This window comes from Parasteatoda tepidariorum, chromosome 1, assembly GCF_982258835.1.
Source record: "Parasteatoda tepidariorum strain Cologne lab strain chromosome 1, Ptep-v5.0, whole genome shotgun sequence".
In the NCBI taxonomy this organism is placed as follows: Eukaryota; Metazoa; Arthropoda; class Arachnida; order Araneae; family Theridiidae; genus Parasteatoda; species Parasteatoda tepidariorum.
In genome coordinates, this window is record NC_141755.1 from 108,267,474 (window position 1) to 108,292,934 (window position 25,461).

General features: G+C 32.3%; 1 long non-coding RNA gene across 2 annotated transcripts in view; it reads right to left on the reverse strand.

Annotated features, from left to right (window-relative positions):
• Positions 1-1,831: 1,831 nt before the first annotated feature.
• The window catches only part of LOC147816692 (uncharacterized), a 110,343-nt gene continuing 86,713 nt past the window's right edge, over positions 1,832-25,461 (reverse strand). The window contains exons 9-12 of one of the 2 annotated variants that reach the window (XR_015428749.1): positions 23,714-23,765; positions 20,719-20,782; positions 9,703-9,775; positions 1,832-2,772 (exon numbers count right to left, since the gene is read on the reverse strand). This is a non-coding gene — a long non-coding RNA (uncharacterized LOC147816692). Of the gene's footprint in view, positions 2,773-9,702; positions 9,776-14,743; positions 14,814-20,718; positions 20,783-23,713; positions 23,766-25,461 lie in introns of those variants that run through there. The other variant, XR_015428748.1, reaches the window with a different exon arrangement.

The following is a 25,461-nucleotide window of genomic DNA, read 5'->3' on the forward strand; positions in this document are numbered from 1 at the left end:
TATTCTATTCTTATTTGCATTTAATGTGATTTTTCATATTTTTACTATTTGATGTTTTACCTAACCTTACTTATTTTATATGTTTTTACCTGTATTTTTGACACTTTTACTGTTGGTTAATTTTATTCACTTAGATGTTTTAATCACTTTAAATTTTTATTGTTTTCTTTTATCATCTTTTCGATTTTGGGATTTTTCCTATGTGTATCGATCGTTTTAGTTTCGATTTTACTTTTCTGTAGTTTTGTTGTGTTTAGTTCACGTGAAGTTTGAAACCCCTATCCACAAACTCCTTCAGGGGTAGATCGTTTACTATTAGTCTTACACGAAGATGATTAATACACTATATATTTGATCTATACAAACATCATTATTTAATAAATTCTTGCAGCTACTGTTATTTGATTAGTATTATATCCCACAATTAATGAAACCAAAATAATTCTAATGGTTATCTAACCTACGACCATCAGGGTGCGTAGCCAAAACTTTCAACAAAAAATAAGCACCTTTAGAGTTAAATTTTAAGCATTAAAAGAATATTTTAAGCACTATATACATTAACCAAATTGTTTTCAAAGACTTTACATGTTCATGACAAAAATAATTAGTTTCTAACAAAGAACTCTTTTCTTAATTATATTAGCCATTATAGAAAGATCAAGAGGTTTTTCGGTTCAAATCAGAGGGTGAAAATGAAGCCTGAAATGGAGATTATCATGCGAAATGCAAAAGCTGCACATGAAAGTGCAAAAATTTCACCGATCTCAGCTTAGTAGACGCACGTGCAAACTCGCAAGTATTTCATCCAACGTGAAAAATGATTGGCTCTTTCATAAGCTATGGACCCACGGTACGCCGAAATGAATTTTGGTTGTGTGAAATGTACAAAAAAATTGAATAGAAAAAATATGAAAAACACGCTTTTGCAAATTACCTCGCGAAAGTAGACGTGGTAAAGAAAAATTCTCATTTTTGAAAAGGGAAAAATAAGCACTTTTTAATGCCACCCAATAAAAAGCACCAATAAAAACGCTACGCACCAGGATCGAATTATAAGTACTCGAAGGCACAATCAGTATTAGTACTTGATTTCATTAATACTTTATATTTATACCGGATTCCTCACTCAGGGTTTTTCAGTCTACATCACGGTTTTTATCATCTTTTATTAATTTCATTATTATTGCTGGAATTCATTTAATATTTGTTACCAGGGAGGAATTAATCAGTCTTTGAGAATGGTAACATTGTCTCATACAATATTGTTCACATTAAAATAAATGAGACATTGGTGAAATTAATTATGTTTTGTACCTACCTAAAACCTTTACCTCAGTTGTTTTAAGCATTAGAATTGTTACAGAATTTGTAATAATAAATTTTAGTACTAATCTGTTTTTAAAATTTACTAAAAACGGTGATTTAAAATTAATCTAACTTTTTTTAACAGAATATAACCAGGCTAAATAGACTCCAGTTTGCAAAACACTGATGTCTCAGTTTATTCTTCCAATATTTAGAATTAAAGCAAATTTAGTCTGCGATAACTTATTTTATATCGTATTTTTCCTTTTAATTTAGTTAATAGATTCACCATTTCTAATTTTAACTGTTGTTTTTAGCATTAGCTTGCTGATATTACATATCTTACTCCTAAGCACTCACCTCTTTTTAGCGAAGATATATTTCCACAATAAGCTGTCCCCTTTACCAATTTTTTATGAATTAAATTTTACAGTAGAGTCCAACTTCAATAAATATGTCTAAAAAGAACCCAATTACTTCCCTATTCAGCTAAAATGTTTTTCTTCTGTTGTAAAAATGAAACACACACAAAATAATTTTTTAATTACATCACTGGCTTAGCATATTCATAGTAATAAAATATAAGATCTGTTATAGTAATCAGGAGGCTTAACCTAAAGAGGCATGTTGATTTACCGTTGAGCCTTTTGTCAATAATAAGATTACTATTATACATTGATGCAGCTTATTTTTTGTGTGCATCGTATTACAAACCTATAGAGTATAAGACAGTAAAAGAAAATTTCCTAAAAGTATGGTTCAGAAGATGTCTTTAAACATGGTTTACAATCGACTAATCTTCTCTATTACCAAATGCGAGTGCTTGAGACCAAGTCCAAACTAAGCAGGATGATTCAACTACTAATAGGTTTAGTGGGCACTGTTGAAAATATTACGTCACATCATTTTCCGGAGGTTGATTTAGAACATGCACCGGTGAGGTAACTTGGCAAATAGTGGTCCACCATTCCCAATGGATTAACTCTAAAATCAGGCGCCGGGTGGACATTTTCGGAGATATCTTCTGTATCAATCGTCGTTGGCTACTGGAGTTCTTCAATAAATGTCTGAAAGCGGGAACTTTTCCAAAAATAATGGAAAATTATATAACGTGGTCGCCCTTATTGGTAAACTAAAGAGATATCTAAGATTGCCTGAATCCTATAGGCTCATCACCCTTGTCTTGGTCTGGGGCAAGATTCTAGATGATTACCAAGAGACTAGTCTATTATCTAGTATCTTCAAATTAATTGATTCGGTAGAGGACGGATGTCTTAGTAGACTTTCGTTACAGCAGCTGAACACCCATGTTGAGGAAGATGTTATCGAAGATGTCAACTTTCACCTCAAATCCATCAATTTCGCATTAGATACTACAACTTCTTCTGATCACTTCTTAAATTTTAATTTGTGTTGGCAACGTATCAAACTTTTCCACAGATTTAACTCCTTTTGTGACAGACCCTGTAACAAAAAGTATATTTTGAATAACTTTTTTAAAATATTACTACAGTTATTTAAATCAAAACTATTATCAAAAAGAATTATGACTTTTTTTCCAAATTACTTACTCTAATGTTTGAAAATAAGCAAAAAACCGACTATGCTGTTCCAACGATTTTCTATACCATTTGAAGGCTAATTTAAAACTTGTGCATTTATAGTCAAAAATTATTTACAGCTTGTTTCATCCATTACTTTTTATTAGCTGTTGAAGTTAAAAGCTTTTGGTTGAGAAGAAAACATACATTTTAAAGTAAAATTCAAACTTGTGTGATTAGAAAAAAATTCAACGTTGCTCATTAGGCTAATGGTGTCGTAATATGGATTAATGCTTGTGAAAAAAGTAAGGATTTTGGTTTGTAGCTCAGAAATTAGGTAAAATGTCTCCTAACCACAAATTTTTTAAGCGGGGTAGCTACCAAAACTTTTTGATGGGTGAATGATTTCCCAAAACGATTTAATAAATGGAGACGGAATTCAAATATCTGTTTTTTTTTGGTTATAAATTCTCTAAATTTGGTTTGGGTTATAACTTCTTTCTTATTTATTCATTTATTTCATAAATACCAGAACATGAAAAAAAAAGTCCTTGGTATCAAGATAATTTAAACTTTTGTTTATGGTAGTTAAATCTTGAAAACTTTTCTGACATAAGATTTTTATGGAAAAAAAAGCTACAGCACCATAACAGAATCCAGTAAAGTGGTGCATTTTCAAAAACTCATATTTCTCTAATAGCATGATATATATTAACAATTCTTGCACTGTTACCAGTAACGTTAGTGAAAGGTGAAAGAATTAACGCCCCTCCCTCGTGATAACGTAAGTGAAAGAATTAACGCTGAGTAAAATTTCTTCAAAAGTATCTTTCTTCATAATTATATTATTCCACAATAATACTGGCTATCATAAATTAAGGAAAAATTACAAAAACAGCAATAACTCTCCCAAAAATAAGCCAATCCCTATAAAATTTTATTATGTTATAAAAAAATTGCTAAATAGGTAGGTGTTGTTGCTATTTCTCATCCCCACTGGTCCATGAGTCCATTCACCCCCAGGAAATCAAAAAACAAGGCCGGGTCGGGCAGAAAATCCTCCTTTTCAAAATCCACACAGCTAAGGAGGTGGGCCGGGCTGGCTGCACTGGAAAAACATTTGTTGCAGGTGGGATCTGCTGCTGTTCATACCTCATGCACTTTATGTGACCGCTGATGAATCTAGTGAGCGCGGTCTGATAGCCTCTATTACCTCTGAAGGTCAAAGCACAATCCGGCTTATCCCCAGAGTACCAGATATGCACCGGGGGAGTCTTCCAGACTAGCTGGACACCTTTCTTTCTAATGGAGTGAATTTCCGAGGATGTGAGTGCCAATCTTTCCGGCAGAGGTTCATTTGTGCCAAGTTTTGCCAGCGAGTTAGCGATCTCATTCCCGTATAGACCAAATATAAATAAATAGGTAGGTACTTTACTTAAGTCGAAGTAGAGCTGCACAATGGGCTATTGGCGACGGTTTGAGAAACATCCCTGAGGAATAAGACATGTCATCGTAATTTTGATCCTCTGCATAGGGGATGGCTCCACTGATTTGATCCCCCGACGACCTGCGCGCGAAGTGGATCATTTTACGGTAGATTTGTAGTTGTAGTTCCTTTACATCGCACTAGAGCTGCACAATGGGCTATTGCCGACTGTCTGGGAAACATCCCTGAGGATGATCCGAAGACATGCCATCACAATTTTGATCCTCTGCAGAGGAGATGGCACCCTTGCATCGGTAGCCCGACGATCTGCACGTGAAGTCGAGCACTTTACGGTAGAACAGTTTAACGAGGACCCATACCGCACTCCCTCTGTCCCTACGCAGACTGATCCAAGTGGTCACGCACCCTCACTCTGACCGCAGCCAGTGATACTTGATTTCGGTGATCTGCTGGGAACCGTGTCTTAACGATCAGTCCACTGCGGGGCCATTTTACGGTAGAACAGTTTAACGAGAACCGATAAAGCGCATTTTCTGTCTCTAAGCAGGCTGATCAAAATGGTCTCTCACACTCTTACTGACCTCAGCCAGTGACGCCTGACTTCGGTGTTCTACTGGGAACCGTGTCTTCACGATCAGTTCACTGCGGGACTCAATTTGGAAGGATTAACGCATGGAAGGACAATACGCGAGACAAATATCACGCAGAGGAATTCTGAGTGACACACTCAAAATTCCTCTGCGTGATACAGTGATGGAGAAAGAGTATGAAGTCTCAGAAAGTAATACTACTTAAGACTAAAGGACTTATATAATTTTTTTTATAATACTGTCACGGAATGTGTCGGCATGGCCGACCGGCTAAAAGCACTACCCTGGAAACGCGGAGGTCCCGAGTTCGTTTCTCCATGTTATTATTTATTACTTATAGAATGCTTTAGAATATTCTCATTGTTACGTCATTTCTGTTTCCTGATTACACTGTATATAAATTCCTTAGTGTCAAGTGGCAGTTATACCATGTTTTGTGTATTTTGGATGTTTATTAACAAACCTATTCTACGCCAGTCGTAAATTCTATTCTTTCTACGTGGAGTCATAGATTATGACATAATAAGAACAATATAACAGAATGAAGTGAATTGCATTACTCGAGTAAGTAAGAGAGTAAGTTGAGTATGGAGTACCGCATTAGCCAAAAATATTGACAGCCATCTGATATATCTAAACTTTTTTTTTTCATCAGAAAAGAGGCCACTTCACTCCAAAAGGTATTTCTTTGCAATATGCTAAACGAGCATTTTCGTGTCATTTAGCAATCTGAGTTTTCCTTGATATTTTTAAATTAAATGTTTGGATTATTACTTAAACCGAGCGGCTTCTGCATGGTATTTGCATTTAATTTGTACCGAGACTAGCAAGCTTCCAGATTCAAATTTCTTGCTGTGAGGATTTCCCCCCCTTCAATACACTATTTACTGCCACAGCTTTCAGGATTCCTGAGATAGCTATTTACTGTAGCCGCATTATATTCTGATTTTTTGAGATTCACTCGAGATCATTCCTTTAAAACCTAAAACTTTTTTCCAAATTGTTTTTCAATGACTATGCCAATTTCGCAAGAGCGATGGGCGCTAGGGGGTTAAAATTCATCGTAAGACTTCCGGTTTACAACTTCTGTCTTTTAAGCCCAAGCTTGAAAAAAAAGCACCATCCATTATTATCATACTTGTAGTGTTTTCAAGTATAACGGGTTCTTTCAACTCAAGTGTCAATGAAACAAATGACAAATTCGGGAAACTACTCAAGCCTGCTATGATACTATCTAAAAAATAACAAACGGTGCTATTTTACACAAATATAGTCAAATAAGGGATAACATTCACAGCACGGCTACCCTTACACTTAGAGCCATGATGGCTCTGGGGATAGAGCGTTCGCCTTTCAATGAGGTGAACCCGGGTTCGAACCCCAGCGAACCCCCATCGAACCCAGGTCGATACGAATCCGCATCCGGCTTGCACCGACCACAGAGCTGACGTGAAATATTCTCAGTGGTAGACCAATAATGGGTTTGAGTCCCTTTGCCACCAGGCTAACCGTGGGAGGCTCTCATGATATAATAAATATAATATAAAATTAATATAAAGGAGGTTCTCGTGATGTAAAACAAATGCTAGTTAGTTTCATCAAAAAGTCCTCCACGAAGGCAAATTTCTCTAAATACTTGATCCAAGAGTTCCCTTGTCTTCTGGATTGGGTTCAAAATTACAAGGCTACGGAGTTGAACATTAGTAGTCGAAAACCGGAAAATTGGGTCGACTGCTCAGCGACGGTTATAAAATAAAATAAAAGTAACCTTGCCCTTTATTTATGCTATCATATTTTTTAAAATTTATTTTTGGCTCAAGACCTGTTTGAATTTATAAATTACAGAAAACTCTTATGAGTGGTAAAATTTACGTGTAAATTTAAACACAAATCGAAACAATTAAACTTCCTAGAATATTAAGCCTGCTCACACGTCGCCTCGTAAGCGTAACATAAGCGGAGGGATACACCGGAAGTTTCCTAAATTTCTTCCGGTTTTAAGAAGCTTTTCATTGTTTATATTCAGTTAACCATCCATATGGAATAAACTTGTCATGTTGAGCAATTAGACGCTATATTTGTGAGCAGAAAATAAATTTGTATATTCAGCTATAACAGCGGTGTTTCGGTGACATTCAGCTCGACTTTATACTTGTTTTCCAGCACCGTAGACAGCGTTGAATAATGTCAAGAAAGGAGAAAATTTTATTTAATGTTTGTAATGAATTTTTCCTACATAATTTTTGCTTATGAATATTTGTTACTTAACTATTGCTAATCAACGTTATTAAAAACACACCATCGCTGACTGATGAACATTTCAAAAACGTTTAACTTCTTTCACCTTTAGATTCATTATTAACCCTCGCAGAATTAGTATAGACAATATTTTAAGTTACGAGATAACCATAACCGAAGTTAGACACAAAAACGTTCATTTTTTCCCCGTCGAATTCGGATTCTTCGCGATCGAAAGTTTGGATCCCTTTATGTTAATTTAACTTTTGGCGCATATCGTTACATCTTGGGAAATTTTTAAGTGAATCGAAAACATTCCTCCTGATCCCGATCTCAGATGCGACTGGGAGAGGTGGGCGCAAATCAGTTTTAAGAAGATCTTCATCGCCTGTGCCTCTAAATGCTGTCTTTTCCTTTATACACAGATCCCGTCTCCCAACCCTTGGGAAAGTGATTTAGATTAGGTCTATGGAAGCTAGCCTTCTTCTCTAGATAAAATTTAAAAAAAAAATCTTACTTCGAATTCTAGTTGTCAAAAAGTATTGGACCCATTTTGTTCGAACTTAATTTTTGTGATATAAACTGGTGACAACACTTGATGAGACATAGTTTCCTTTCACATTAAAAAAACTGAAAAGTAGAATGAAACCAAACCTGGCCAAAATATCGTTCGACATTAGACCAATATAACAGGAAAAATGTGCAAAATCTGTACCCTAAATAACGAAACTGGTTATTTGTACAGCAAAGAAGCAGACCGACACCCTGTCAGAGAAATACATGTCTAATAGCGTGTATGATCACCTTTAACAGTTACACCACTCTCTCATTGGTTTTTCATATTGTTTACCTGGGTCCTTATCAATCACTGTGGCAACCACACCCACTCATGCACCAAGGCAGACTTGAGCTCATAGCAATTGAACTTTGATTTGCGTCGCATACGTGTTCGATGGAATCCAGATCGGGGGACATCGCAGGGCACGTCAATAGTTGTATGTCATCCGGTTAGAGGCATTCGTTCCGAACTGGGCCCCATGTGTAGGATCGTTATCGTAGATAAAGTTGAAATTTGGTTCATATACTGTGCGGAAAAGTCTCACATGGGGGGAGGGGGAGGATAGCGTTCATGCATCGTTGACCTGTACTTCTATCGAACACATGAAGGTCGATATGTCTGTCCAGACCAAGGCATACATCCCACTAGTTTATTTCAAAATTGTTGAGTCACATCTCCTTAATCTCCCTTGTTAGTAGCCCGAAAGCAGTGACATCGTTCCTATTTTTCATCCACTGCGCAGTTTATGTTCTTTATGTCTGAGAACTAAATTGATCCATGCCGAGACCTTTTGTCTAGAAGTTGTTGATCTAACACGCTGAATAGCGACTAACCCATGTCGTTTACTGATCATTTACTCCCTGATTTTGAAATTCCAATAATATTTTATATGAGATTGCGACGCTTGAACTTCGAATTATCATTCCGACATATTTAATTTGAGGCATTCAATAATAATTCGACGTCGTTTACTGATTATTTTTAATTAATTTTCTATAGTTTTTATCACGTTTACATTAACCTTGCCTTCGTGCATGTCTGTTCGGATGAAATTTTGTAATCGATTTTAAACTAACTTCCCGACTAGCTACAGACTTCAAATTTGGCATATAGTTCAGAATTGGATGACAATGCATGAAAATGAAGAGAAAGAAGACATACAAAGTAAAATAAAATTGAAATTAAAGAAAAATTAATATTTTCGCAATTGTCTTTTGTTGTCGATTCGATTATTTCAAATGAGTGTCACATGTCAGTTGAAAAGTTTTGTGTACAGTGAGTGAAAAGAGACCTTGGAAGTGAGAACAAAAAAGTAATAATAATATTTTTAAAAACCACGTTTTTGTAGTGAAGAATAATAGTTAAAAAATATAAATTTGAAAAACGAAAAACGTCGGGTGCATGAAATACATAACAGTACATATACTAATTTTCTTACTCATACACATGCACATCCACATACATGCATACACACAAACGTATTCTACATACACATCCACATTCAGATATAATTACAGATTTACATACACATATTCTCATAAGCACACATACACACACTAATAAAACATTACTGTTAAGTATTTCATGCGCCCCACGTTTTTCGTTTTTCAAATTTTTATTTTTTAATTATTATTCTCCACTACAAAAACGTGGTTTTTAAAAATATTATTTTTTATTTTTATTTTCTTATTATAATAAAATTCTGAAATATCCTGTTATTACGTCATGCGAATAGGAAGTTGAATTATCACTTTTTGATATTGCTAATGAAGGTCTTAATACAAATTAAAATCTGTCACTATGCATTTTTTTATGAATTTATTCATCGCTTTTCAACCATTTTCATATGATTTTTTTCGAAATCTTATATTTGTATACGAGTTATATAGTTAGATATGAAGCAACTTATTAGCTTAGCAGGAATAAAAAAACATTTTAAATTTATCTTTTCATAAATTCGTATTTTTTCTGACTTATCGAGCAATTTTTTTGTTAAAATAATAGCCACCTTCTCCTCACCTGGAACTTAGTATCAAATAGTCGTATTTTTAAGGCTTTCTCTTAACTCTTAAATAAAGGCAACATCAGCAACCTGAAATTGCAAAAAAATAAATAAATTAATAACTAGAAATCAAATAGATCAAATCTAGAATTGTAATAAGTATTTACAAGAGCACAAGTTAGAAAATTCCCTAAAACAGGGAGAAGGAGAGTATCTTAAAAGAGATGAAGTTCTCAATAAATATTGATAAGAATTTTCTATTTTTGTCTGACAGGCTAACAAAAAATTAGGTGGGTCAACGATTTCCTATAAAAATTTAACGTTTGCACAGTGGGCCAGCATCCTAGGTTTCGTGGCCAAATTTAGTAATTCGATGAAATTTGTTTCAAAATTTAGGTGCCTTTATGTGCAGGTAAATTGAATTCATAGTTGAAATTTTGAAATACACTAAAAATAGCAAAAAAACAAAACAAAATGGCGGCTGAAATATGGCGAGCAAAAATAAAAAATAAATAATATAGTACGTTTAAATAATTAAATATAGCATTGAAAATATAATAATTTTCGTAATTTTATATTAAAAATGAAAAGTAAATTATATTTCCGTAGTAATATTACAAAAAAAGCAATTTTTACAACGGGTTAACGTTTTAGGGCATAACCCAAACTTGTGGCGCCAAGGACAAAAATACTGCTAAATTTTTTTTAGCCATTATATTTTTTTAGCAATGACATTTAACATTTGCCAAATTAAAATTTTGATAGTTTAATATGGACTAACGATGTTTTTTGGAGGAAAATTTCAAACCTGACGGTTTTTGTTGTCAGAAATGACTTATATAGCTTGGTTTTGAAAAAATATTTTTTTACCTGTTTAAAGAAGCGATAATTTCAGATGGGTTAACACAAAAGTGACTAACACGTGCCACGAATGACACGCGAAAGCAACGAAGTAAAAAGCCAATCTAGCATTAAAATTTAAAAGAGTGTTTTTTTTAAAAAAATATTTTGAAACTTTTAAACTTTCTTTTTACTCTTTTTTAAAGACCCAATATCGTTTATCACGGATTAATGGACTTCTTTAAAGACTAAAACTGCTGGAAACTTCAGATTCATCACCGTGTATCATATATGGCAACGTTACTTTTAAAAAGTAACGAGTAAAAGTACAAGTATTTTTAAAAAAAGTAACGAGTAAAAAGTAAAAAGTTCTTATTTTAAAAAGTAACGAGTAAATAGTACAAGTAAAAGTACAAGTACTAAACAAAAAAAGTAACGACTTAAAAGTACATTTCTAGGAAATCGAAAATTCAAAGTAACCTAAAATTTTATTGAATAATATTCCTATGTTCTTTAATGTTTTTGCAAAATTGTTGTTATTTATTTAATTATTTTTAATTTTGAAAGTTATGGACATTAATTTATTTTTAAATTTGGAAGAATATTATAATATAATTTTATAATATGATCGTATAATATAATTTTAAAATCAAATATAATTTTAATATCAAACTTTTTATGGATTTGCACGAAAAAGAAATTTTATCTAAAATTTGAAAACTGGTTCAAAGAAAAGAAATAAACTGATTAAATATTTACGAGTAAGCAAGTCCCTCTAACTTTAAAATATGGTTGGCGCGACTTATAGTACACAATTATAATTAATAAACCTCAATATAGTTGATTAATGAGAAACGAATATCAAAATTTACGGAAACGACAGCTCTTTCTTCTTTCCCTAGTTTATATGAACTTAAAGATAGTCTTTTTTTTTATTTAAATAAAAATTTATCTTTGCTAATTCAAAATAAATATTTGTTAACTTATTTAAATGAAAAAAAAAAGATGAAAGTGGTAGAAATCATATTATTACGGAATCAAATCTAATTCGAATGCTAAAAAGCTCCTGCAATAGTGAACATTTGAAATACCCAGGAGCCAAACCAGAAATCAAAATTATCTGTTTACATATAAAAAAGAGCTTAGATTTATGTTAATAATAGAACTATAAAAATTTTTTTTTAATTTTGTTTTTATTTTCGGAAGCTTTATTTTATAAATAAATTACCTTGTTCGACAAATTTGATAAACATTACAACTTATGTTAGAAAATAAATTTTAAAAAAATACATTCATATACAGGAAACCCCTATAAATCCAATAAACTAAAAATTATATTTTGTTTTTAACTATAAATTTTTTTTATTTTAAAATATTTCATAGTGGTAATTTTTGGATTTGTAATAACGATGTGCAAATTATGAACAAATGTTTTATTTTAAAATTTTATGAAATAAATAACTAATAACTAATAATCCACGATGTGCAATACTAAATCTAAAAATTATAAACAAATGTTTCATTTTAAAATTTTATGAAATGAATAACTAATACGTTTACGTAATAGTAAATATGTTACGTTTAATATAATTAAAAAAAAAATATTTTGTTGCAAAATTAAAAAAATTATAATATTTTAGATTTTTTTTAATGCATACTACATCTCCATTAAATAAAGCATTGTTTTTATAATTTAATACTTTAACGTTAAAAAATGTAAAACTTGTGTCAAAATTTTTTGTAATAGTAATATGAAATTAGTTATTTAAATTATTTAAAAAAGCATCCAATGGGCACACATTGTTAACAAAATTTTTAATTAACATATTTAAATGAATGAAAAATGTTTCAAATAAATATAAAATGTTATTTTATAAATAGAAAATAATTAGGTATTAAAATTTATATGAAATATAAAATTTTTATGAATAATTAGATATTAAAATTTTTTAGAAAGCTTACTGAGTTTTAGAAAAAAGTAACGATTTCATTCCACATTTCCGTTACAAATACTTGTACTTTTTCCCTGAAAAAGTAACGAAAGTACAAGTAAAAGTACTAAATTTAAAAAGTAACGAAGTACAAGTAAAAGTACGTACTTTTTACTTGTACCGGCGGTACAAGTAACGAAAGTAAAAGTACTGCCATATATGCCGTGTATCTAACAAATGACCAATAGTTTTTTTTGCCTAATGGGCCACCGAAATATTCAGTGAGCTAGTTATTTTGATCAATAGACTAACATTTCGAAGCAAAGTTTAAAGTTTTGGTTTTTAGATTATATATTAATTGAAATTTCATTTTTACTACTTTTTCGAGGATAGTTAACAATGTTCAAAAATTTATTAACTTTCGAGTTAAAATTCCAGCTTGAAGTAATTTAATCAAAAACTAGATAACTGACTTTGGCCATATTTTAATGGTTGGAAAAACGGTTTGATGGGTTAACGATATCCTGTAATGGGGTTAACGTTTTGAGACATAATACATTCGTGATTTCCAGGTCAGAAATAAACTAAAACTGATTTTGGATGTAAAACATTTTAACAGTCAGGCAAATGGTATTTATTAATGGGAAAAAGGTGCTTCCAAGGTATACTATAAATTGAAATGACGTTTAGAGGTAAAATTCAAAATTGTGGTTTCTAGGTCAAAGATTAACTTAGCCCTTCCTGCTGAATCCCGTCAAAATCAAGGCATGAGCTTTCGTCTCACATTTCTCGTGCCCGTGATATTTCCGGGATAGAGAATGCTCAAAAGTAAAGCACCGAAATGATTTAAACATATCCGTCTCTTGTGCCCCACATTTTTTAAATTATTTTTTTACATAGAAGATGGCTGCACCAGATTATTTTTAATGTAACAAGAGTTTATTTTAAATTTCAAGCTAAGAAAAAATCTCGAAAATCACATAAATATTGTACTTACATCTTTTCTATGTATATAATTTTATTGAATAAGAAATAGGCGCTTTTTTTAACATAGTAAGATTGTTAAGGGGTTTATTCCGACGTAACCATGTATTTATATGGGAGGTTTGGTAAAGAAAAGTTTAGATGGAAAAAGTATATTTCCTACTCTAGCTTTTTTGAAAAAATTGGCCAGCTTCTTCAGAAAAGGCCATTTTTATTGAAAACCTCGTAACGAATGTTTACACTGGACAAATATTTTTAAGTCTTTCTGGTTGGATAATGGTTTGCTATTATGGGCTAACATTTCAAGACAAAGTTCAAATTTATTGCTTCAAGGACAAAGAGGTTTATAGTTTGTTCTTGTTTTTCCATTTTGTCATTTATTAAAATGCACTAATAATTTTATGCACTGTTTGGAAGCAAATTATCTTCTAAGTTAATACATCGTTAAAACTTATTTAATCCTAAACATAATTTGACAAATGGGCAAACAATTATTTTACTTAGGTTAACAATGTCCGAAACTGGGTTTAAATTTGAAGGCGAAAATTAAACTTATTCGTCGAATTAGTTAGAAAAAAATTCGTCGAAAATTAGCTGAAACTTATTTTGAAGAATATTATTATTATTTATTTATTTTTTGTGGACAAATTAACAAAATTCTTATCGGGATAGCGATGATAGATTAAACTTAATACCTTCAGATTGTAAATCCAAATGTTTGCTGATTTGGTCAAAAAATCAGCTACAATTTCTGTGGGGAATTTTTTAGCGGGCAATCAAACAAAAAGTTTGATGGGCAAATGGAGATTACCGAATTTTTCTAATCTTTATTGAAATTTAAAACATTTTTAAAATACTACTAGAACATTTCTCTGTTTGTAAGGTATCATTCAAAATATTCTCAGAAAACATCATGAAAGTAAAGCAATTTTTTAATGATTGTTGACCATTTGGGTAAAAGCTCTTAAATTAATGAGAAAAAAAAATATTGTTTACATCAAAATTCAAGTTTAAAGGAGTCTGATCGCTGAATAATGAGAATTCAGATTACTGAGAGTTTAAGAGAATAGGTTTTGAAATTCACATTTTAACGAGAATAAAAAAGCCAGCAAAAGGGACAGTTAGCATCATTAAGCTGCACTAAGTGTTTTCAAAAAAACTAAAATAGTATTTCTACTGCATCTCGAATAAAAATTAAACTGTTTCGGAATCTTTATTGCGAAGTAAAAAGTGAAGAATTTAATGATTAGTCAGAACACATGGAGATTTTAAAATTAATGGAACATAAAAATGAAATCCGTATCTAAATTATGGTGCATTACATTATTAACGTCATAACTCTTCCCTATAAGGAAACCAAGGCCACACTTGTTCTGTAAAAATTGCAAAGAAAACAATAAGATATAAATGTGATAAGCATTTTCAAATCTCAAAATTAAATAAGAATTTATTAATACATTTAAGACAATTATATTCTACAAAACGAATAAGTGCACTGTGAGAAAGATCACTGGATTAGAGGAAAACGAAGAGAGGAACTTATAGAGTCTATATAAAGACTTATAGTCTACATAAAAACTAGACTAGACTTAAACTTTACCGTCTATATAAAAAACTCCCCTTAGAACAAAATCTATGGCCGTCTGCTGCCACAGAAACCAGCTAAATCCCATCTTAAATAGTGACCCAATACTCTTACTTGAAATAAATAAACCTTGTAACCATAGTCACCGCCACTGCCCTAGACATATGGCTAGGGTAATTCTTCCCATAGACAGACTGTGTAAGAGATAGCTTTATTTTTCATCGTGGTTTAGCAAGACTTGCTTGTTTATTTATTTTAAGATATATATTGATTATTAAAAACAAATTATAAAGCAATTACATGAGTATTGTTTTTGAGTTCATCCAACCCTCACACTACATGTATCTGATTGGTTAAAAAGGTAGGCATGTAAAACCAGACAGAGATGCAGGTTGGTGTAGATTTTCTTTTGTTGAAAGGGAGAGTTCCAGACGCCGATATGTGTTCTCTTCTTTATTAGATCAAAGGCTCGCTAGGAGTGGGGAGACAAACATGTGGGGATAGTAGTTATCGACAATGTCAACCTTCATATCTATGAAAAGGTACCCCACCATAGAATCGAGTTAACATGTCTTATATATACTAGTGAATTGGAATTATATTTTTGTAGTGGTAGACACACTACAGTACTCCCCCACCAGAATTTTATCTACGATAGTATACGATGAACGGATACCACTAGCTGATTCATTGCTGTTTTGTGAGAAGCCGGGAGAGCTGTATTAAGATCACCGTACTTTTTGCTTGCTGATTGTGAGAACTGTATAAAGTTCACGGTCGTGGTCGCTCCAGTGCTACCTTTAGCAGTCGAGTCTATACGTTGTGTGTGATCGAGACTCAGTTGCAACAGCGCGAGGTAGATATTGTAACAGTCACAAGTAGAAAATCAACTGTTCAACGGGAACCATCCATCGAAGTAGGCGTGTTCAAATCGAAGTGGGAGTTTCCGTCAAGGTAAGCGTGTTCACATCACGTCCGGGTCACCAATGTGGGGAGAGCAGTTATCGACAATGTCAACCTTCATCTATGAAAAGTTACCCCACCATAGAATCAAGTAACATGTCTTATATACTAGTGAATTGGAATTATATTTTTGTAGTGGTAGACACACTACAAAACATAATTTCTTTAAGGGTTGACTAGAGGAACAATTTAGCTGTATAACAATTTTCCTCTATGTGTTTATGTATAATAGAATGATTTCAAATGTTGTTTCAAATCAAAATTATTAATTCTCAAATTTAATCCATTTAACAGAAGTTGGGTACAAACTGTTTTGGTCGTAACTTTGTTGGCGTTTGTAACAGCAAAATTGGTTGTTGGGTTAACGATTCCCTAATAACTGTTAATATTTGGAGTAAAAACACGTGGTTGTTTAGTCGAAACTTAGTGAAAACTTTTTTTGACCATATCCCTTTTGTTAGATATGGTTAGAAAGGTTTGATTTTCAGTTTAAATTCAAACTTTTTTTTCCTAATTCATAGAGCGGTCAAAAACTGTATGGACAGAACTTTTAGTAGTGTGTGCTTACAATTTATTACAAGTGGCTTACTTTTGACGTAAAGTTCAGTATTGTGTTTTCTAGGTCAGAATCTGGCTAAAACTTGTTTTGACTATAAACGTTTTTGCCTGATGGCCTACAAAAGACTGATGAAGCAAATAATCCACCAACGTTCATTTGCATTTCCTTTAAAGATTTTTTAAAATATTTATGCAACGCATTTTAAGACGAACTTTATATCAAATTAACATAAAACCTCAAAAATCAGCCGAGGCTATGTAATCTCAATTTTTATAAGTTACACGCAATATTACTTTTATGAGCATAGAGCAGTTGTTTTGTTAATTTTTTCACAATATTTCATTTGATCCGTGAAGGCTCAGGGGGGGGGGTACAGCAATCGCCTTCCAATGAGGTGAATCGGGTTCGAATCTCGGTGATGGCTGGTCGAAACGAATTCCGCATCAGGCTTGCGCCTACCACAGTGCTAGCGTAAAATATCCTCAGACGGATCATGGGTTAGAGTCCCCTTGCCGTATGTTGTAAATATTGCGCATATCTTTTCTATTCAATTTTTTATTTATTATTATAACATTTTAATTATACTTTCCTTTATTATTTAATACCTGGAAATCAAAATTTTAATGGAGAACTAAGAAATTTTTTTTTTTATTAACCTTTTTTTCTTATTAATTTACTTTTCAAAATTTATTTATTCTCACTTTCTATATCCCATATAGTTTAAAAAAATTCTTGTTTAAACTATAATTGGTATTTCTGTATATTTGTAAACAAAATAATATTTCTGTATATTTATAAACCAAATTGTAACCTCCTTTCTTTTGAAATTTTAAATAATTGGTTGAGGTTGGCTGGAATAGTGGCCAGACGCGGATTATACGGGTAAGGGCTTTACTAACGTAGGTACTTATCCGCGTCTGGAAAGAAAGAAAGTCCCCTTGCCGTTAGGCTAACCGTAGGAGGTTTTCCTCTCTATGTAACACAAATGATTTAAGTTCCATCACAAGGATCTCCAAAGGCAAAATTTCTCCCAATACTTGATTCAGAAGCTCCTTTGTCTTCCTTAATGGGTTCAAAATGACAAGGCTACGGAGTTGAACATTGGTAGACGTAAACCCAAAGTTGGGTCAGCTGTTCAACGATGGTTATAAATTGAAATAAAAAATGATTGCTAAAAGGTCGATTAGTCTGAAAATAAATCCATATATGGTGTTTGATGTAAATCTTATCAAAGAAATCTAAATTTTATATTCCCTTGCAGCTTGGCTAACCGTGGGAGGTTTTCGTGGTTTTTCCCTCCATGTAACGCAAACGCGGGTTAGTTCCGTCAAAAAGTACTCCACAAATGCAAATTCCTCCCAATACTTGATCCAAGAATTCCCTTGTATTCTGGATTAGGTTCAAAATTCAAGACTGCGGAGTTTAACATTAATACTCGTAAGCCCCTCCCCCCGCCCCAAATAAAAAAAAATTGGGTCGGCAGTTCAACGGCTGTTATAAAATAAAATATTTTATGAAGTTTCCATAATCCTGGTAAACAAAACTAGTTTTAATTGATAATTTCGAAAATGGGTACATAAACTATAAGGTACTTCAAGTTCCAAATAAATTATAAAACTTACTTCAAAACAAAGTTTAAGTATAAGTTAGATGAAAAAATTAGAACAAGTTAGATGACAAAATTAGAACTTAAATTTAATATTGCAGCAAAAGTCTCTTTAAATCTCTTCGAAAATTTAAAACCATTTCAGTTGAGAATGTTAGCTTAGTATAAATACCAGATTTATTCGACCTATCCAAATTCAAGATAATTTATTAAAATTTTAAAATATATTTTTAAGGAAGGGATTTAAATCTTTCAACATTCATATGTTTCTAATAAAACGAAATGTGTATTTATATGTTTTAAAAAAATAATAGGTTCAACGTATTCACGTATAAATTAAATGTTGCCAATTTAAGATTTGAAAAATCGTAAGTTTGGTGCTAAGTAAATAAATAGATTTCGACTGAAATGAGTGTTTCAGAAGTTCTCTAACTCTTATTTTTAAACTGAACTATTTCTTTTGACTATACCGATCTTGTGCAAAAGTGCTACAAATATAGGTTCTTGGTCAGAGAGGGCAAAAATTTCGGATAGAAGTTTGAATCTTCTATTTGAACAGATACCCGAATAATCTATAAGGTAAAGTATAAACAAACTTTCTTAATGTGTTCATTTTTATATCTAACAGCAAAATTTTGAATAATTTTCAGATTCTCATAATAAGTTGCAATTGCGTTTAATACATAGATAACAAAAAGCTTGTTTAATCATTAAATGTTGTCTGAAATGCAGATTTGCAAATTCCAAAAAATGATTCATTAATCTTCAAATTTGCATTGATTTGTGTTCTATCCTAAGCGGATCATTGTTAAAACTGGTGAGAAATGTTCTGTGTAAATATAAATTCAATAGAACTAGTGAGCTGCGCCCCCTGCTCGCTAACGCTCTCCAATCCCGAAAATTGCTACGCAATCTTGTATGGTTTGCTTCGCTCGCTACTAACTTAGGTACATTGCAAATGCACAAAATTCTAAGAATTCAAAACAATCATTCAAATCTATATAGCAACTTTTTTTTTTTTAAAAAATTGCATCTTTTTAGTAAATACTAAGTCATTAAAATAAATTTGAATTCAAATAAATGACATGTATTTCGTTAAACCTATTAGAAATGTGCTATAATATAAAATCTTCAGATAAAATTTCTAAAACTGATATCTCTTTAAAAAAGGTTAAAACTTTGGCTAGAATTAAGTCTATTAAAAACTGAAATAAGTGAAATGCAATGAAAAAACCTGCATAAACAAATAAATTCTAGTTAAACAAATAAATTCGTGATATAAATAAAAAATCGTCAAATAAATTCGCAATATATAAATTCGTGAAAAAAAAGCACGAACGTAAACATGTGCAAACCGGTTTCAGTCGTGCGAAAACAAGAAAACTGTAGAGTATTCACCTGATAATTAAGATTTTACATAGAATCTTAGAGTGCCTTTATTAATTTGGGCACGGAATGTATATCGCAAATCTTTGATGTAGTTGAAAAATAAAATTCGCCAACGAAAAAAAAAATTGTTTGCAGATTTGAGTTGAATAAATATGATGCAATGTTTATTTGGATTGAGAAAATTACATGCACTGCACACGAAAAATTCACAAAGTTTTTAAGTTTTACAGGATGGTGCGAAAGTCTGTAAGGATGGGATTCCATGTGTTAATGCCTCGTGTGATAAAAATGTCTTTTACACCATATTAAAAATAAACATTAAAGCGCAAATATTTTCTAATAGGCAAATTCTAGGCTGAATTACTTGCAAGTTTAATTGAGTATGACTTCAATATATAAATGATTTCATTTTATACATCGTAAATCTACAATTTAGTTAACGTACAAAATTTATCAATGAAAAAAGGAAGTTTTCGCAGTGTTGTTTGTGTTGAATAAAGATGTAATGTTTATTTGGATTGTAAAAATCATATGCAATGCGTATAAAAAATTCACAAAATTTTAAATACTGAAATAGGGTGCAAAAGTCTGTACGCATGTATCAAATTTGATTCCATCTGTTTATGTATAGTGTGATATAAATGTCTTGTTTTAGATTATATTAAAAATGAACAATTAAGTGCAAATTCTGAGCTGAATACTTGAAAATTCTCTCATTTTTAGAATTCAAACTTTTCTGGATATTTCATTACTCCTTTATCAGGAAATAAATTTATTTTTTGATGTCTTGTGACACAAACAAGTATTAAAGAAAACACTTTATTACGTTAAAAGTTACTTGCAAAGTTTCCGAGATATGTAAAAACTACGGTGGGGGGAGGTTAATCAAACATAACTCCCTCTATGCTATGTAACTCCCTGTATCACACAGTGAAACATTTCGGTACATTAATTCCGGAAACAACGTCCTCATTTTTTTTAAAGAAAAATCTTTTATCTATGCCAAAAGCGCAATAATAAATTTATAAATACATGACCTTGATTTTTAAAATAAACTAGAACACAATTTTGTCCGTATAAAGAGAATTAGCGCTTAGTTTTTTCCTCTGCAGTGTTACACATGATCAACCACGTGGTAAATGATTAACTAATAGATATTTAAAAGATTGGAATTACCGCTCATTTAAAAAGAACTTCAATCATAGGTAGGCGAGTCATCCCCTCAAATAGTCTTTCCAACCTGTAAGAGAATATAAAACTATTTTAAGAAATAAAAATGTTGCATTTTTGTTTTTGCATTAGAAATTAAAAATAATTCTTTTCAATCCATTTATTTATTATTATCTAAAAGTGCCTTCCGTCCAATAAGTTGATCGGAAAAAAGTGTAAAATATATTAATTCTAATTATGATATTTTACACTTTTTCCGTTTGCTGCATTGTAATAAAAAAAAAATTCAGGAAAAAGATTGAGCTTATTTTTAGTTACAAAAAGCAATGTCATTAAAATAAACTATTTCAGTAATTCATGCGAGTATCTGAACGAGTAGTTTTATCAAATAATGTACATAGGTAAACAAGTCTAGCTTTCAATGACATAATGTAAACTAGTTCCCCGATGTTAGGCATGGTCCCTGTGTGTAAGGAGAAAACAACGTTTAGGGGCACAGTAACAGAGGTTCTTGTTGTTGTTGCTAATGCTACTTGCCACACGTGCAAGCCTGCTTGGTGAAACCGGGCAAATTTGTGCAGAGTGTGCGTTTCTTGTTTTTCAGTGGCGCCATCTATGGCCAAGAATTAGACTTCTGCCACACCATACGTCGCACCAAAATATAGGGCGGACCCATTCATACATCCATTCATTCATCCGCAGATCGTAATTTTGACCTGAATCAGAGAATGATCGATCTCCAATCCTGTACCCCCAGAGGTACTGATTTGCTGCGGAAACATGTAGGACTTTGTGACCCGGTAGATTTGCACCCTCCTCTCCTCCTAACCAATACTGGGAATAGTGAAGCATTGTGGGAAAGATTTTTTTTCATTATTTTTTTCTCTCTCATTGGTTTGTTCTGTATTTTTACTTTACTGATAAACAGTACTGTACTATTAAGATTTTTCTTTGAATATGCATCTATATCACCCATGTTAATTAAGTGTACTAACACATTTTAACATTGAAATTTTAATAAAATAGCGGTTGGAGATAGGCAGCGTACCCAACTATGCATGTAGAGTTGTCCAACAACCTGAATTGCGAATCCATCCGCCTGATCACCGTTGCATCAATTAGCAGTTTTCCTTTCCTTTTGAAAATTCATCACAGAGATAAGAGAATCAAAATAATGCACCCTCATGGGTCGGAAGTAGAGCGCTACAAGTAGCGAAACTACTGTAGCCGATACTTTTTTTTCGTTGTTCGTAGTCTAGCGTGTAGTGTTATACACAAAAATAGTAGTTTGGAGTGATTTCTGGCAACTACTTTTAAAGTTTATTTCATAACCGTCGTTGAACAGCCGTCCCAATTTTTTGGGTATACGACTAATAATGTTCACCACCGTAGCTTTGAATTCTTGAGCCCAATCCAGAAGACAAGGGAACTCCTGAATCAAGTATTGGTAGAAATTTCCTTCGTGGGGGACTTTTTGGTGGAACTATACTGCATTTACGTTACATGGACAGGAAGACCACGAGAACCTCCCTCTGTAAGCCTGATGGTAAGGGGACTCTAACCTATGATCCGTCTACCAATGAGGATATTTTACGCCAGCACTGTGGTTGGTGCAAGCCGGATGCGAAATTCGTATCAATCAGCCACAGCTGAGATTCCAACCCGGGACACCTCATTGGAAGGCGAAAGCTCTATCACTGAAAAAAAATTTTTTTTCGTCTGATGCTCCAGAGCAGCAAGTTCTTTTAAATTTTTATTTGCAGCAGTTATTTTTTCATGTTCTTAATTTATTTCGTTCATTATTATTGGGAATCTTGTAAACAAAGGAATCATTGGAAATCGAACCATTAAGATGGAGTCCTAGAACGTGAAGATCAGATCATTAAAGATATTCAGGGTGTTCCATTTTTTATTTTGTGCACTTGTACTTCATTTCTAGAGGGCAATCAAAATGCATTAATTCTTAAATCCTAAATATTAGATGATTTCTTATCATTTCCATAATTAAATATTCACTGTCAAGAAGAACATAAGAGTTTAAAGGTTAATAGAATAGATTCGTAAAAAGTGCTTTAGAATAAATAACTATCTCATGTAAAGATGAATTAACATTTCTTAATAACTTCTCATGCTTAACTAAGTCAATTTTTTTATTCAAAACCATTTTGGAACATTTGTGTGAATTATTCTCTCCAGTAAAATTGCCTTTTATCATCAAGAATTTCTTGAACTACAGATGTATCAATTTTTCAGAAGCATAAAATCATTCTGTTTGTATCAGAGACAGTCTTTTAATCGATCATTGAAAAGAGCTATAATATTTCAGCTTTTTAGTGTAAAATGTAATATTTTAGTCTGAAAACTTTTTCTTAAGGAAGTTTCTTTTATTTGATTTTATTATTAAATATTTTATCTGAAACTACTTTTTTTAATCATGCGCTTTAATATCTACTTGCAATAGTTTTTATTCACATTTTACATTGATTAATTAATTAATTTTTTTTAAATACATTGTGGCGTCTCATTAGATACTTTAAAATGAATTGTTTCATTTGGAGGTAAGCATATATTTGTATCAATTCAATATTTGCATGTGATATTTACATTGGGCAACAAATTGATTTATTTAATAAATTAGACTTAAATGTACACGCATGGTTTTATTATTAGCCCCAAATTTTTGTACTTATTTTCTATTTTAAAAATTAAACGTAAATTTTATCATTGCCTATCAAAAATGAATTATTTTTTTTTTTACATTAAACAAATAGTTTCTAGAAACTAAATCATTAAGCTATTATCCGATTAAAACTTTGTTCGCTTCAAAAAATATTCAAACAAGAAATAACAGTATACATGTTTCAAGCGCTCAAAGACAAGCACCCATTTTCAAGACTCCAGCAAATTAAATTGCTAGCAAATAGGCATTGACAAATTTAAATCTTTGATCAAAACAGGTGAAGATTTCAGAATTAATAAAACATAAGAATTATTATCTTACCTGTATTTTGTTGTACTACGTTATACAGCTCAACTGACACCATAACTGTTTCCTATAAAAAAAAATAGTTGCTTTAATAAAATAATAGTTCAAAAAAAATTGAAGTGCTCAAATCAAATCTATATAAAAGAATTCTTATACCATTTGCACATGGTATTAAAAACTCAATTATTTTCAATACACTACGACATTCAGGAACGAACTTAGGGTCTTAGCGGCCCTCAATTAACTTCCTAACTCTTCCCTATTAGAGAAATAGTTACGTCAGTAGAACCATATTTTAAAAAAAGCAGTCTAAATTGTAGATCTCCAGATTTAAATCCCTTATGAGATTAAATCAAAGTATTTATTATTTAGCAGGATTACGATGAAAGGCCACATCCACTACCATTTATAGCGATATATTGTAGCAAGTGTGGGAAGAATTCGAATTCTGCCGCATCACCAAAGATTCACAAATTGAACGTTTCTTAAAAAAAGTCTATTTATCAAGTAAAATTTGTTGATAAGCCTTTCAAACACAGGATGGATTTGTTTCTCACCTTGCATATCACCTTACCATTTAATTTATGTGTTATTTCTATTATTCGAGACAACTTTGTCTTGATTAATAAAAGTAGCACATGAATTAAAAAAATTACATAAAAAGTAATAATAGGGTCCATTATTTGAAAAGTGTGTCAAGCGCTGACCAGTTTGAGCTTGGTATAAAAGATTCCCATCGTATGTTCGTTAATCTTGATTATGTTCCTTTATATACAGATGTCCCAAAACTCATGGTACTTACGTTAGGAGAGGATAGAACAGAACTAAACAGAACAGTAAATCCTAGTAGAATATATGGTTCGAACGTAAGTCGCAACTCACTAGAGCGAGCCTCCCAGCGATCCATAAGAAGGCTGTTCACAGTACTGTCATGCTGTCAAAAAAATCAAACTTAGAATTTTATGCATTTGGAATCAATGTATGGTTGTTAAGCAGAACCTTGCCATTATTATCATTACGGGAAACGTAAATGAGCTGAGATATTTCCCGCGTGCAAGATTCAGTTCTCGCGTTGATACGATGCACAATTTCGTCACCGTTACAGATGGCGTTCTTAGATACCTGCCACGTCCAGTATCCTGCATGTAACTTTATAAAACCTCTAGCCGAGTTGTTGGGGTCTTCGATAAAATATCCTTGCAACAGGAACTACATAGCATAGTAAACTTCTTATCGCCAGAACAATAGATATCAGTTTTTTGGCATTCCATTTTAGCTTTCATAGCATTGAAAATAGAAAAAAAACAGTTGTCTATCCACTTTTCTCGGAATCAATCGTTGTATTTTCAATTGCTCGGCAAAAAGCCGACATGGCTCGGGGGGTAGAGCGTTCGCTTTTCAATGATGTGAACCGGGTTCGAATCCCAGCAGTGGCTGATCGATATCAAATCCTCATCCGCGTTGCACAGACCACAGTATTGACTTAAAAAATCCTCAGTGATAAACGGATCACGGGTTAGAGTCCCTTTGCCATCACGCTAACTGTGGGAGGTTTTCGTGGTTTTCCACTTCATGTAACGCAAATGCGGGTTAGTTTCATCAAAAAGCCGTCCACGGAGACACATTTCTGCCAATACTTGCTCCGGGAAATCCCTTATCTTCTGGATTGAATTCAAAATTAAAAGGCTACTGAGTTGAACATTAGTAGTCGTGAACCCAAAAATTGGGTTGGCTGTTCAATGTCGGTTATTAAATTGCATGAC